Raw genomic sequence first — 16,383 nt, 5'->3', positions numbered from 1 at the left:
AACTCTGTCTAACTAGAACTATGTCTAACAAGAACTATGTCTAACAAGAACTATGTCTAACAAGAACTCTGTCTAACAAGAACTATGTCTAACAAGAACTCTGTCTAACAAGAACTATGTCTAACAAGAACTCTGTATAACAAGAACTCTGTCTGACAAGAACTCTGTCTAACAAGAACTCTGTCTAACAAGAACTGTGTCTAACAAGAACTATGTCTAACTAGAACTCTGTCTAACAAGAACTATGTCTAACTAGAACTCTGTCTAACAAGAACTCTGTCTAACTAGAACTCTGTCTAACAAGAACTCTGTCTAACAAGAACTCTGTCTAACTAGAACTATGTCTATAAAGAACTGTCTAACAAGAACTGTGTCTAACAAGAACTCTGTATAACAAGAACTCTGTCTGACAAGAACTCTGTCTGACAAGAACTATGTCTAACTAGAACTATGTCTAACAAGAACTGTCTAACAAGAACTATGTCTAACAAGAACTCTGTCTAACAAGAACAGTCTATCAATAACTCTGTCTAACAAGAACTCTGTCTAACAAGAACTATGTCTAACAAGAACTCTGTCTGACAAGAACTCTGTCTAACTAGAACTATGTCTAACAAGAACTGTCTAACAAGAACTATGTCTAACAATAACTCTGTCGAACAAGAACTCTGTCTAACAAGAACAGCCTAACAAGAACTCTGTCTAACAAGAACTCTGTCAAACGAGAACTTTGTCTAACAAGAACAGTCTAACAATAACGCTGTCTAACAAGAACTCTGTCTAACAAGAACTCTGTCTAACAAGATCTCTGTCTAACAAGAACTATGTCTAACAAGAACTCTGTCTAACTAGAACTATGTCTACCAAGAACTATGTCTAACAAGAACTCTGTCTAACAAGAACAGACTATCAAGAACTCTGTCTAACAAGAACTCTGTCTATAAAGAACTTTGTCTAACAAGAACAGTCTAACAATAACGCTGTCTAACAAGAACTATGTCTAACAAGAACTCTGTCTAACAAGAACAGTATAACAAGAACTCTGTCTAACAAGAACTCTGTCTAACAAGAACAGACTATCAAGAACTCTGTCTAACAAGAACTCTGTCTAACAAGAACACCCTAACAAGAACTCTGTCTAACAAGAACAGCCTAACAATAACTCTGTCTAACAAGAACTCTGTCTAACAAGATTTCTGTCTAACAAGAACAGTCTATCAAGAACTCTGTCTAACAAGAACTCTGTCTAACAAGAACAGTCTATCAAGAACTCTGTCTAACAAGAACAGTCTATCAAGAACTCTGTCTAACAAGAACAGCCTAACAAGAACTCTGTCTAACAAGAACTCTGTCAAACGAGAACTTTGTCTAACAAGAACAGTCTAACAATAACGCTGTCTAACAAGAACTCTGTCTAACAAGAACTCTGTCTAACAAGATCTCTGTCTAACAAGAACTATGTCTAACAAGAACTCTGTCTAACTAGAACTATGTCTACCAAGAACTATGTCTAACAAGAACTCTGTCTAACAAGAACAGACTATCAATAACTCTGTCTAACAAGAACTCTGTCTATAAAGAACTTTGTCTAACAAGAACAGTCTAACAATAACGCTGTCTAACAAGAACTATGTCTAACAAGAACTCTGTCTAACAAGAACAGTATAACAAGAACTCTGTCTAACAAGAACTCTGTCTAACAAGAACAGACTATCAAGAACTCTGTCTAACAAGAACTCTGTCTAACAAGAACACCCTAACAAGAACTCTGTCTAACAAGAACAGCCTAACAATAACTCTGTCTAACAAGAACTCTGTCTAACAAGATTTCTGTCTAACAAGAACAGTCTATCAAGAACTCTGTCTAACAAGAACTCTGTCTAACAAGAACAGTCTATCAAGAACTCTGTCTAACAAGAACAGTCTATCAAGAACGTTGTCTATCAAGAACTCTGTCTAACAAGAACTCTGTCTAAAAGCAAATAGATTCCTTTAAAAAAAGAACATATTTTAAAAGGCTAAAAGTTAAAGAAAAGCGTTAAAATGAATTAGGTCAGTTAAAGGTGAGAGTGTGTGTGTAAAGGTAAGGAATCTCTCTGTCATAGTTCAGTCTGGAACTATGGTCTGTGTGTGGGAAATGTTGCCGTCTATCTGTGGCTCAGAGATGGTGTAAACGACATGGCTGCTGAAAGGAGGAGTTTGAAATTTAAAGTTTAATTCATTTAATTCTCAAATGGCCCACAGGTCCGCTGGGATTCCTGCTCAATTACACTATTGTTAACCTCATTTAATGAATCTTCATTCTCCACTCAAAGAGAGTCTCATAGAATGTAGGCCATCTCCACTCAAAGACAGTCTCACAGAATGTAGGCCTTCTCCACTCAAAGACAGTCTCACAGAATGTAGTCCTTCTCCACTCAAAGACAGTCTCACAGAATGTAGGCCTTCTCCACTCAACAACAGTCTCACAGAATGTAGGCCTTCTCCACTCAAAGACAGTCTCACAGAATGTAGGCCTTCTCCACTCAAAGACAGTCTCACAGAATGTAGGCCTTCTCCACTCAAAGAGAGTCTCACAGAATGTTCGCATTCTCCTCTCAAAGACAGTCTCACAGAATGTAGGCCTTCTTCTCTCAAAGACAGTCTCACAGAATGTAGGCCATCTCCTTTCAAAGACAGTCTCACAGAATGTTGGCATTCTCCTCTCAAAGACAGTCTCACAGAATGTAGGCCTTCTCCACTCAAAGAGAGTCTCACAGAATGTTCGCATTCTCCTCTCAAAGACAGTCTCACAGAATGTAGGCCTTCTCCTCTCAAAGACAGTCTCACAGAATGTAGGCCTTCTCCACTCAAAGACTGTCTCACAGAATGTAGGCCATCTCCACTCAAAGACAGTCTCACAGAATGTAGGCCTTCTCCACTCAAAGACTGTCTCACAGAATGTAGGCCATCTCCACTCAAAGACAGTCTCACAGAATGTAGGCCTTCTCCACTCAAAGAGAGTCTCACAGAATGTAGGCCTTCTCCACTCAAAGACAGTCTCACAGAATGTAGGCCTTCTCCACTCAAAGAGAGTCTCACAGAATGTTCGCATTCTCCTCTCAAAGACAGTCTCACAGAATGTAGGCCTTCTCCTCTCAAAGACAGTCTCACAGAATGTAGGCCTTCTCCACTCAAAGACTGTCTCACAGAATGTAGGCCATCTCCACTCAAAGACAGTCTCACAGAATGTAGGCCTTCTCCACTCAAAGACTGTCTCACAGAATGTAGGCCATCTCCACTCAAAGAGAGTCTCACAGAATGTAGGCCTTCTCCTCTCAAAAACATTCACACAGAATGTAGGCCTTCTCCACTCAAAGACTGTCTCACAGAATGTAGGCCATCTCCACTCAAAGAGAGTCTCACAGAATGTAGGCCTTCTCCACTCAAAGACAGTCTCACAGAATGTAGGCCTTCTCCACTCAAAGACAGTCTCACAGAATGTAGGCCTTCTCCACTCAAAGACTGTCTCACAGAATGTAGGCCATCTCCTCTCAAAGACAGTCTCACAGAATGTAGGCCTTCTCCTCTCAAAGACAGTCTCACAGAATGTAGGCCTTCTCCTCTCAAAAACATTCACACAGAATGTAGGCCTTCTTCTCTCAAAAACAGTCTCACATGAATGTAGGCCTTCTCCTCTCAAAAACAGTCTCACAGAATGTAGGCCTTCTCCTCTCAAAAACATTCACACAGAATGTAGGCCTTCTTCTCTCAAAAACAGTCTCACAGAATGTAGGCCTTCTCCTCTCAAAGACAATCTCACAGAATGTAGACCATCTCCTCTCAAAAACATTCACACAGAATGTAGGCCTTCTCCTCTCAAAAACAGTCTCACAGAATGTAGGCCTTCTCCTCTCAAAGACCGTCTCACAGAATGTAGGCCTTCTCCTCTCAAAAACATTCACACAGAATGTAGGCCTTCTCCTCTCAAAGACAGTCTCACAGAATGTAGGCCATCTCCTCTCAAAGACAGTCTCACAGAATGTAGGCCATCTCCTCTCAAAGACAGTCTCACAGAATGTAGGCCTTCTCCACTCAAAGACAATCTCACAGAATGTAGGCCTTCTCCTCTCAAAAACATTCACACAGAATGTAGGCCTTCTCCTCTCAAAGACAATCTCACAGAATGTAGACCATCTCCTCTCAAAAACATTCACACAGAATGTAGGCCTTCTTCTCTCAAAAACAGTCTCACATGAATGAAGGCCTTCTCCTCTCAAAGACCGTCTCACAGAATGTAGGCCTTCTTTTCTAAAAAAAACTGTCTCACAGAATGTAGGCCATCTCCTCTCAAAGACAGTCTCACAGAATGTAGGCCATCTCCTCTCAAAGACAGTCTCACAGAATGTAGACCTTCACATCTCAAAGACACTCACAAAATGTTGACCTTCACATCTCAAAGACAGTCTCACAGAATGTAGGCATTCTCCTCTCAAAGACAGTCTCACATAATGTAGGCCTTCGTCTCTCAAAGACAGTCTCACAGAATGCAGACCTTCTCATCTCAAAGACAGTCTTACAGAATGCAGACCTTCTCTCAATGTATATATTTCTCTATCTCTCTCTCGCTCACACCACCTTTGTCTCTCTTTTGCTCTCTTTTTCTCTCCCTCTTTCTCCTTGCTGATACAGGAAGGGCACAGAGAACGGAGGAAATGTGATGAGATAATGAGGAATTAGGTCTAACTAAAACTACCTGACTACTCACAATATACAGTACCAGTCAAAGGTGGGACACACCTACTCATTCAATGTTTTTTATTTATTTTTACTATGTTCGACATTTTATAATAATAGTGAAGACATCAAAACTATGAAATAACACATATGGAATCGTGAAGTAAACAAAAAAGTGTTAAACAAATCAAAATCTCACATATTCTAGGTTCTGACCTAGAATATGTGGACAACTACATGTCTTGGTGTCTGGTTGGACTGTGGACTCTCCTTCCAGACTCACATTAAGCATCTCCAACCAAAAATTGAATCTGGTGTGCTTCCTGTTTCGCAACAAAGCTTCCTTCACTCATGCCGCCAAGCATACCCTCGTAAAACTGACTATCCTACCGATCCTTTACTCCAGCGATGTCATTTACAGAATGGTCCCCGGCACTCTGCTCAGCAGACTGGATACAGTCTATCACAGAGCCATCCGTTTTATCACCAAAGCACCCATATACTACCCACCACTGCGACCTGTATGCTCTCGTTGGCTAGCCCTTGCTGCATATCTGTCGCCGAGCCCACTGGCTCCAGGTCATCTATTGGTCTTTGCTAGGTGGAGCCCTGCCTTGTCTCGGCTCACTGGTCACCATGGTAACATCCACCCGTGGCACGCGCTCCAGCAGGTATATTGCACTGGTCATCCCCAGTGCAATAGCCAACACTTCCTTTGGCCGCCTTTCCTTCCAGTTCTCTGCTGCCAAGGAAATCTTTGAATCTGGAGTCTTATATCTCCCTCTCTAACTTTAAGCATCAGCAGTCAGAGCAGCTTACAGATCACTGTACCTGTACACAGCCAATCTCTAAATAGCACCCCCGACTACCTCAACCCCATATTATTACTTACACTCTTGCTCTTTTGCACCCCAGTATCTCTACTTGCACATCATCATCTGCACATCTATCCCTCCAGTATTAATGCTACATTGTAATTATTTTTGTCTCTATGGCCTATTTATTGCCTACCTCTCTACTCTTCTACATTTGCACACACTGTACATAGATGTTTCTATTTTTATTTTCTTTTGTGTTATTGACTGCATGTTTGTTTATGTGTAACTCTGTGTTGCTGTTTTTGTTGCTTTATCTTGGCCAGGTCGCAGTTGTAAATGAGAACTTGTTCTCAACTGGCTTACCTGGTTAAATAAAGGTAAAATAACATATAGATTTTATATATTATATTCTTCAAAGTAGCCACCCTTTGCCTTGATGACAGCTTTGCACACTCTTAGCATTCTCTCAACCAGCTTCATGAGGTAGTCACCTGGAATGCATTTCCAAAATAATTCCAAAAGCAAGGATATGCCATTTGAAAGGAAACACTTGAAGTTTGTGGAAATGTGAAATTAATGTAGGAGAATTTAACACATTAGATCTGGTAAAAGATAATGCAAACACGAAAACATGCATTTTCAAAAACAAAAATGTTTTTTTCCCATCATCTTTGAAATGCAAGAGAAATGCCATGCATTGAGATAGGATCCTAGGTGTAATTTAGCTTTTGTCCAAAAGATGGCAGCAGTGTGTGTGTGTGAAGTTTCAGACCGATCCAGTGAAGAATTACCTCACTACACAATATTTTGTATATAGTCTGACAGGAGTTTGCCCAAATACAAGTACATAACTATAGAGAACATACAAAAAGGCTATGGTAATTAAGCATTTAAGTTTACACATTCCCATGATTGTCATACATGATGGATCATTAGCTTCCTTACAGAAAAGACACTAAACTTCACACATCCTCAAACACTAGAATTTTATGTTATCCTCAAACACTAGAATTGTATGTTATCCTCAAACACTAGAATTGTATGTTATCCTCAAACACTAGAATTGTATGTTATCCTCAAACACTAGAATTGTATGTTATCCTCAAACACTAGAATTGTATGTTATCCTCAAACACTAGAATTGTATGTTATCCTCAAACACTAGAATTGTATGTTATCCTCAAACACTAGAATTGTATGTTATCCTCAAACACTAGAATTGTATGTTATCCTCAAACACTAGAATTGTATGTTATCCTCAAACACTAGAATTCTATGTTATCCTCAAACACTAGAAATGTATTTTATCCTCAAACACTAGAGATGTATTTTATCCTCAAACACTAGAAATGTATTTTATCCTCAAACACTAGAGATGTATTTTATCCTCAAACACTAGAATTGTATGTTATCCTCAAACACTAGAATTCTATGTTATCCTCAAACACTAGAAATGTATTTTATCCTCAAACACTAGAGATGTATTTTATCCTCAAACACTAGAAATGTATTTTATCCTCAAACACTATAATTGTATTTTATCCTCAAACACTAGAATTGTATGTTATCCTCAAACACTAGAATTGTATGTTATCCTCAAACACTAGAATTGTATGTTATCCTCAAACACTAGAAATGTATGTTATCCTCAAACACTAGAATTGTATGTTATCCTCAAACACTAGAAATGTATGTTATCCTCAAACACTAGAATTGTATGTTATCCTCAAACACTAGAATTGTATGTTATCCTCAAACACTAGAATTGTATGTTATCCTCAAACACTAGAAATGTATGTTATCCTCAAACACTAGAATTGTATGTTATCCTCAAACACTAGAATTCTATGTTATCCTCAAACACTATAATTGTATTTTATCCTCAAACACTAGAATTGTATGTTATCCTCAAACACTAGAATTGTATGTTATCCTCAAACACTAGAATTGTATGTTATCCTCAAACACTAGAATTGTATGTTATCCTCAAACACTAGAATTGTATGTTATCCTCAAACACTAGAATTGTATGTTATCCTCAAACACTAGAAATGTATGTTATCCTCAAACACTAGAAATGTATGTTATCCTCAAACACTAGAATTGTATGTTATCCCCAAACAATAGCATGGTATTATTTCACTGTAATAGCTACTGTAAATTGTACAGTGCAGTAAGATTAACATGAATTGAAGCTTTCTGCCCATATCAGATATGACCCGGAAAGTTGCCTGTTGTGTACAACATTTTTTTTTTCACATCATATTGTATATTCAGCAACAACTTTCCCGGTTTATGGACACCAATCCCGTTGAGGTTAAATTTACAGACATTAAGTATTGCTTAAAATACACAATCCCTACAATTCTCTACGTAGAAACTACTGCACGAATAGGACCTGAAAGTGCAGTAGTTACTATGTATTGGTATTGTATTTATTATGGTTCCCCATTAGCTGCTCCCTAGGCAGCAGCTCATGGCTTCCAGCTAAATGAAGGCAGTAATACAATTTAAAAACATTACAATACATTCATTACAGAATTCACAACACTAAGTGTGTGCGCTCAGGCTGAGGGGAGGACGGCTCAAAAATAATGGCTGGAACGGAGCAAATGGAATGGCATCAAACGCATGGAATCCATGTGTTTGATGTGTTTGATAGCATTCTACCAATTCCACTCCAGCTATTACCACTAGCCAGTTCTCCCCAATTAAGGTGCCACCATCCTCCTATGGAAAGGCTTTGTGTAGTAATTCAGTTGTACTTTTTCATGAGGGTTGTTAAACAGTGGGTGTCCACACACCTTTCAACATTTGGTTACAAGCATGAGTGGTAGGTACACCAGCCTAAAACACACACACACACACACACACACGCACGCACACACACACACACACACACACACACACACACACACACACACACACACACACACACACACACACACACACACACACACACACACACACACACACACACACACACACACACACACTTCCTCCCATACAGAGAATAATGAAGCATGGAGGACCCATCTGGCTGTGTGTGTGTGTGTGTGTGTGTGTGTGTGTGTGTGTGTGTGTGTGTGCGTGCGTGCGTGCGTGCGTGCGTGCGTGCGTGCGTGCGTGCGCGTGTGTGTGTGTTTTGTTTGGACAGTGAGTGACAGTGTAGGATTAAGCTTTAATCACTGTAATTACTTTTATTCCAGCTGCATAACTCTCCTATGCGACAAACACACACACACACACACACGCACACACACTCACACACACACACACACACAGTCACAGTGTGTGTGTGTGTGTGTGTGTGTGTGTGTGTGTGTGTGTGTGTGTGTGTTTGCTTTTCAGCAGCACAATAAGAGTGCTATTCTTTGCCTATCTTTATATTCGTGGATACAAGCTTTGATTGAATAGGTTTCAGAGTTTAGGTCAACAGTTTATTTAGCACTTGACTAGGGTTGTCACGGTGACCGTAGTGCCGCCACACCGGCATTCATTTGTCTTGACCGCTGTGGAATTCCACGTGACAATGGAGTCATGGTACCTAGGCTTCTCCAAAACTGTGCTCTGATGCTTCTGATGGTCATTAGTAGCCCACCAAATAGCTTAAGGCCAGTCACTAATGGCCTGGACCTTAGTGCTCTATTGTCCCTCTAATCACTCTGACATCATTGCAAATGATATCAAAATCAAACACTTCATGAGAGCCCTGGCATTCAGAGTTTGAGGGGAATAGGGTCACCTTTTGCAGAGCGAGAGTCAGCTCCTCATAGATGTTTGATGCATGGAATGAGACATTTCTATTGGCTATGCTATGCAATTATGTGAGAAAACAGAGTTTTAATGACCTCTTGTTAAAAACAGGATGATCCCATCATCTCTCTATAGACTAGGCCTACTATATTTATTTCTCAACTTTAGTGAAATGTGTTCTTATAGGCCCAGTCATTGTAATCACGCGTGAAAACAATGTTTTGACTGGCCACTGTTGACCTTTTACTGTAGTGGGGCAAATCAGGCTCACTCAGAGCGTTTATTAGTAGCCTTTAAACAAATGTGCTTTGAAACAAATGTATACACCTCACCCACATGGTTATGGCTTGAGAAAAGAAGGCACCTGAACCATGTCAGAAAAACAGTTGATATGGTTTACATTTTGAGTTTGCATCCCAACATTTATTTTTATATACTGTACGTCACAGAAGACTGAAATGTAACCAAACCGGATTTTCAGCGAATTAAAAAAATATATATGTTTAGTAATTATGAAATTATAAATAAATATTAATAACATTCCAATCCATTAGGCCAATAGAGGGCGGTTTGGTCATTTGACTGCAGGAAAAGGCTACAAGAGGATCCCAGCTATCTCCTGCAGTATATCCTTAATATTAAACACAGTCATCCACTTCAGAAATGGAGTAGCCTACCTGGCATATAGAAAACGTAGTGGCAGGAAGCGCTTCCTCCAGTCACTATTCCACTGCAGGCTACAGAGAACATGTCTTTTTTGTGGGCCATTCGAAATCTACAATTATTGCACACATATATTAGTAGGCTATACAGTACAGTACAGTTTAAAAATATATATTTTCTACATTGTAGAATAATAGTGAAGACATCAGCATTATGAAATAACACATATGGAATCATGTAGTAACCAAAACAAGTGTTAAACATATCACAATATATTTTATATTTGAGATTCTTCAAAGAGCCACCCTCTGCCTTGATGACAGCTTTTAGTGAGTACTTCAGATCAGAGGCAGTAGGGATGACCAGGGATGTTCTCTGTTTAGTGAGTACTTCAGATCAGAGGCAGTAGGGATGACCAGGGATGTTCTCTGTTTAGTGAGTACTTCAGATCAGAGGCAGTAGGGATGACCAGGGATGTTCTCTGTTTAGTGAGTACTTCAGATCAGAGGCAGTAGGGATGACCAGGGATGTTCTCTGTTTAGTGAGTACTTCAGATCAGAGGCAGTAGGGATGACCAGGGATGTTCTCTGTTTAGTGAGTACTTCAGATCAGAGGCAGTAGGGATGACCAGGGATGTTCTCTGTTTAGTGAGTACTTCAGATCAGAGGCAGTAGGGATGACCAGGGATGTTCTCTGTTTAGTGAGTACTTCAGATCAGAGGCAGTAGGGATAACCAGGGATGTTCTCTGTTTAGTGAGTCTACCAGATCAGAGGCAGTAGGGATGACCAGGGATGTTCTCTGTTTAGTGAGTACTTCAGATCAGAGGCAGTAGGGATGACCAGGGATGTTCTCTGTTTAGTGAGTACTTCAGATCAGAGGCAGTAGGGATGACCAGGGATGTTCTCTGTTTAGTGAGTACTTCAGATCAGAGGCAGTAGGGATAACCAGGGATGTTCTCTGTTTAGTGAGTCTACCAGATCAGAGGCAGTAGGGATGACCAGGGATGTTCTCTGTTTAGTGAGTACTTCAGATCAGAGGCAGTAGGGATAACCAGGGATGTTCTCTGTTTAGTGAGTCTACCAGATCAGAGGCAGTAGGGATGACCAGGGATGTTCTCTTGATAAGTGAATTGGACCATTGTGCTGTCAAAATGTATCAAGTACTTTGGGTGTCAGGGAAAATGTATGGAGTCAAACTTTAATTATTTTCTTTATGAATGTAGTGAAGTAAAATTTGGCAAAAAAATAAATAGTAAAGTACAGATACCCACAAAAATGAATGAAGTAGTACGTTAAAGTATTTTTTCTTAAGAACTTTACACCCCTGCTTAAACGACTAAAGCCAGATAGAAGGCATGTAGAAAAACATGTGGAACATATATACACTGCTCAAAAAAATAAAGGGAACACTTAAACAACACAATGTAACTCCAAGTCAATCACACTTCTGTGAAATCAAACTGTCCACTTAGGAAGCAACACTGATTGACAATACATTTCACATGCTGTTGTGCAAATGGAATAGACAACAGGTGAAAATTATAGGCAATTAGCAAGACACCCCCAATAAAGGAGTGGTTCTGCAGGTGGTGACCACAGACCACTTCTCAGTTGCTATGCTTCCTGGCTGAAGTTTTGGTCACTTTTGAATGCTGGCGGTGCTTTCACTCTAGTGGTAGCATGAGACGGAGTCTACAACCCACACAAGTGGCTCAGGTAGTGCAGCTCATCCAGGATGGCACATCAATGCGAGCTGTGGCAAGAAGGTTTGCTGTGTCTGTCAGCGTAGTGTCCAGAGCATGGAGGCGCTACCAGGAGACAGGCCAGTGCATCAGGAGACGTGGAGGAGGCCGTAGGAGGGCAACAACCCAGCAGCAGGACCGCTACCTCCGCCTTTGTGCAAGGAGGAGCACTGCCAGAGCCCTGCAAAATGACCTCCAGCAGGCCACAAATGTGCATGTGTCTGCTGAAACGGTCAGAAACAGACTCCATGAGCGTGGTATGAGGGCCTGACGTCCACAGGTGGGGGTTGTGCTTACAGCCCAACACTGTGCAAGACGTTTGGAATTTGCCAGAGAACACCAAGATTGGCAAATTCCACTGGCGCCCTGTGCTCTTCACAGATGAAAGCAGGTTCACACTGAGCACATGTGACAGACGTGACAGAGTCTGGAGACGCCATGGAGAACGTTCTGCTGTCTGCAACATCCTCCAGCATGACCGGTTTGTCGGTGGGTCAGTCATGGTGTGGGGTGGCATTTTTGGGGGTGGGGCCGCACAGCCCTCCATGTGCTCGCCAGAGGTAGCCTGACTGCCATTAGGTACCGAGATGAGATCCTCAGACCCCTTGTGAGACCATATGCTGGTGCGGTTGGCCCTCGTTTCCTCTTAATGCAAGACAATGCTAGACCTCATGTGGCTGTTGTGTGTCAGCAGTTCCTGCAAGAGGAAGGCATTGATGCTATGGACTGGCCCTGCTCGTTCCCCAGACCTGAATCCAATTGAGCACATCTGGGACATCATGTCCCGCCCCATCCACCAACGCCAGGTTGCACCACAGACTGTCCAGGAGTTGGGAGGAGATCCCTGACCATCCGCCACCTCATCAGGAGCATGCCCAGGCGTTGTAGGGAGGTCATACAGGCACGTGGAGGCCACACACACTACTGAGCCTCATTTTGACTTGTTTTAAGGACATTACATCAAAGTTGGATCAGCCCGTAGTGTGGTTTTCCACTTTAATTTTGAGTGTGACTCCAAATCCAGACCTCCGTGGGTTGATAAATTTGATTTCCATTGATCATTTTTGTGTGATTTTGTTGTCAGCACATTCAACTATGTAAAGAAAAAAGTATTTAATAAGAATATTTTATTCATTCAGATCTAGGATGTGTTATTTTAGTGTTCCCTTTATTTTTTTGAGCAGTGTATATTTTTTTAATAAGAAATATCTTTGAGAACTAACAATCACCCAAATGAAAACTAGATTGTAAGGGATAATCTAACATTCCAAAAATGTCAATGCATGGGGCCCACATTGATTTTGTTATAACATTTGAGTCACTCAGATAACATAAGAACACAGCATAAGGCATACCTGTTCATTGAAATGCATTCCAGGTGACTACCTCATAAAGCTGGTTGAGAGAATGCCAAGAGTGTGCAAAGCTGTCATCAAGGCAAAGGGTGGCTACTTTTAAGAATCTCAAATATAAAATATATTTTGAATTGTTTACACTTTTGTGGTTATTTTATGTGTTATTTCATAGTTTTGATGTCTTCACCATTATTCTACAATAGTTTAAAACCCTTGAATGAGTAGGTGTGTCCAAACTTTTGACTGGTACTGCATTTATTATTATTTTTTGACTGGCGGCAACAATGCTGCTTGTAAATGAATATTGGGGAAACAGTGAGTTAGAGTCAGCTGCCTCAGCGCCATAACACACAAACAGGTTAGTTGTTTGGTTGTGTGGGGTGTGTATGTGCGTGTGCGTGTATGTGCATACCTGTGTGAGTGTTAACCGCAGGACTGAACAGAGCTGTGTAGTTGCAGTGCAGTGTAGTTGCAGTGCAGTGGGGTGTGTGAGAGATTGCATGTCGTAGCATACAGTAGCTAAAGGAAGACTAGAAGCAAAGTGGACCAAAAAAATCACTGTATTTAACTCAGCTGTAGATCTGATTGATGTTAAATAGACCACTGCAGCGTTGGTCCCAGTCTGGGCTTTGGACATGCAGTACTCACACACACGCACACGCACACGCACACACACACACACACACACACACACACACACACACACACACACACACACACACACACACACACACACACACACACACACACACACACACACACACACACACACACACACACACACACACACACACACACACACACACACACACACACACACACACACACAATGAATCCAGTCTAGACGACAACTGAATAGGGAGTAAAATATTGTTCCACCAACCAACACATTTTAGTTCCTTTGTGTCATTAAAGGCAATAGCCAACCTTTGTGTAAGTATATTTTAACACGTAATGACAGTGGTTGGTTACCGTTGGCAAATAGACCGTAGTTACTAGGGTTATAGCTACTCATTAGACCTAGCGTTATCTGTCAGAGAAGACAACAGCCTTTCAATAAGCCATCCATAATGCCACAGAGATATTGTAGAACAGTAGTCCAGGAATGTTTAGAATGAGATGTGAATAATTAATAGGAATAGAAGGACTGCCATATCTTCAGCACCCAAACAGAAATAGATCACAACCCACTTACAAGGGAGATAAACTATCTTTAAACCCAACATATAACCAAGATATAACCAACATACACCCCTACACCTCTAAACCTCTACAACCCTACACCTCTACATCCCGACACCTCTAAACCTCTACACCCCTTCAACCTTACACCTCTACACCCCTACACCTCTACACCCCTACACCTCTAAACCTCTACAACCCTACACCTCTACATCCCGACACCTCTAAACCTCTACACCCCTTCAACCTTACACCTCTACATCTCTACACCCCTACACCTCTACACCCCTACATCTCTACACCCCTACATCTCTACACCCCTACATCTCTACACCTCTACACCCCTACATCTCTACACCCCTACATCTCTACACCCCTACATCTCTACACCTCTACACCTCTACATCTCTACACCCCTACATCTCTACACCTCTACACCCCTACATCTCTACACCTCTACATCTCTACACTCCTACATCTCTACACCTCTACACCCCTACATCTCTACACCTCTACACCTCTACACCTCTAAACCTCTACACTCCTACACCCCTACATCTCTACACTCCTACACCCCTACACCTCTATACCTCTAAACCTCTACACTCCTACACCCCTACACCCCTACATCTCTACACTCCTACAACCCTACATCTCTACACTCCTACACCCCTACATCTCTACACTCCTACACCCCTACACCTCTATACCTCTAAACCTCTACACTCCTACACCCCTACATCTCTACACTCCTACACCCCTACACCTCTACACCTTTAAGGTGCTTTATATATGCATGGGAAACATGTGTTAACATTGCCAAGGCAAGCAAGGTAGATAATATACAAAAGTGAAATAAACAATAAAAATTAACAGTAAACATTACACTCACAGAAGTTTAAAACAATAAAGACATTACAAATGTCATATTATGTCTATATACAGTGTTGCAATGATGTACAAATGGTTCAAGTACACAAGTGAAAATAAATAAGCATAAATATGGGTTGTATTTACAATGGTGTTTGTTCTTCACTGGTTTCCCTTTTCTTGTGGCAACAGGTCAAAAATCACGTCACCTCATTTTGTGGGTCTGTGTAATCTGAGGGAAATATGTGTCTCTAATATTGTCATACATTGGGCAGGAGGTTAGGAAGTGCAGCTCAGTTTCCACCTCATTTTGTGGGTCTGTGTAATCTGAAGGAAATATGTGTCTCTAATATGGCCATTTCATTTGGCAGGAGGTTAGGAAGTGCAGCTCAGTTTCCACCTCATTTTGTGGGCAGTGAGCACATAGCCTGTCTTCTCTTGATAGCCATGTCTGCCTACGGTGGCCTTTCTCAATGGCAAGGCTATGCTCACTGAGTCTGTACATACTCAAAGCTTTTTTCAAAGCTAAGTTTGGGTCAGTCACAGTGGTCAGGTATTCTGCCACTGTGTACTCTCTGTGTAGGGCCAAATAGCATTCTAGTTTGCTCTGTTTTTTTGTTAATTCTTTCCAATGTGTTAAGTAATTATCTTTTTGTTTTCTCATGATTTGGTTGGGTCTAATTGTGCTGCTGTCCTGGGGCTCTGTGGGGTATGTTTGTGTTTGTGAACAGAGCCCCAGGACCAGCTTGCTTAGGGGACTCTTCTCCAGGTTCATCTCTCTGTAGGTGATGGCTTTGTTATGGAAGGTTTGGGAATCGCTTCCTTTTAGGTGGTTGTAGAATTTAATGGTTATTTTCTGGATTTCGATAATGAGTGGGTATCGGCCTAATTGTGCTCTGCATGCATTATTTGGTGTTCTACGTTGTACACGGAGGATATTTTTGCAGAATTCTGCATGCAGAGTATGTCTGTCTGTCTGTCTGTCTGTCTGTCTGTCTGTCTGTCTGTCTGTCTGTCTGTCTGTCTGTCTGTATCTCTCTCTCTCTCTCTCTCTATCTGTCTCACTCTGCCCTTCTTTGTCTCTTCAGTACACACACACACACACACACACACACACACACACACACACACACACACACACACACACACACACACACACACACACACACACACACACACACACACACACGCCCTATGTGGACGGTGCTAGGAATGCGGGCGAGCAAGAGGGCAGCTGTGTCCCCTGAGGCCTGTATCTGGTCCAATCTTGCAACCTGCTCC

General features: G+C 41.4%; 1 protein-coding gene across 1 annotated transcript in view; it reads left to right on the top strand.

Annotated features, from left to right (window-relative positions):
• Nucleotides 1-16,383, top strand: part of cacna2d3a (calcium channel, voltage-dependent, alpha 2/delta subunit 3a) — a 418,957-nt gene that overhangs the window by 281,249 nt on the left and 121,325 nt on the right. The gene's annotated exons all lie outside the window — the stretch shown is intronic.

The sequence above is a fragment of the Oncorhynchus keta genome, chromosome 27 (assembly GCF_023373465.1).
Source record: "Oncorhynchus keta strain PuntledgeMale-10-30-2019 chromosome 27, Oket_V2, whole genome shotgun sequence".
Classification (NCBI taxonomy): domain Eukaryota; kingdom Metazoa; phylum Chordata; class Actinopteri; order Salmoniformes; family Salmonidae; genus Oncorhynchus; species Oncorhynchus keta.
The sequence above is the reverse complement of the archived record's forward strand: the minus strand, read 5'-3'. Positions and strand labels throughout refer to the sequence as shown.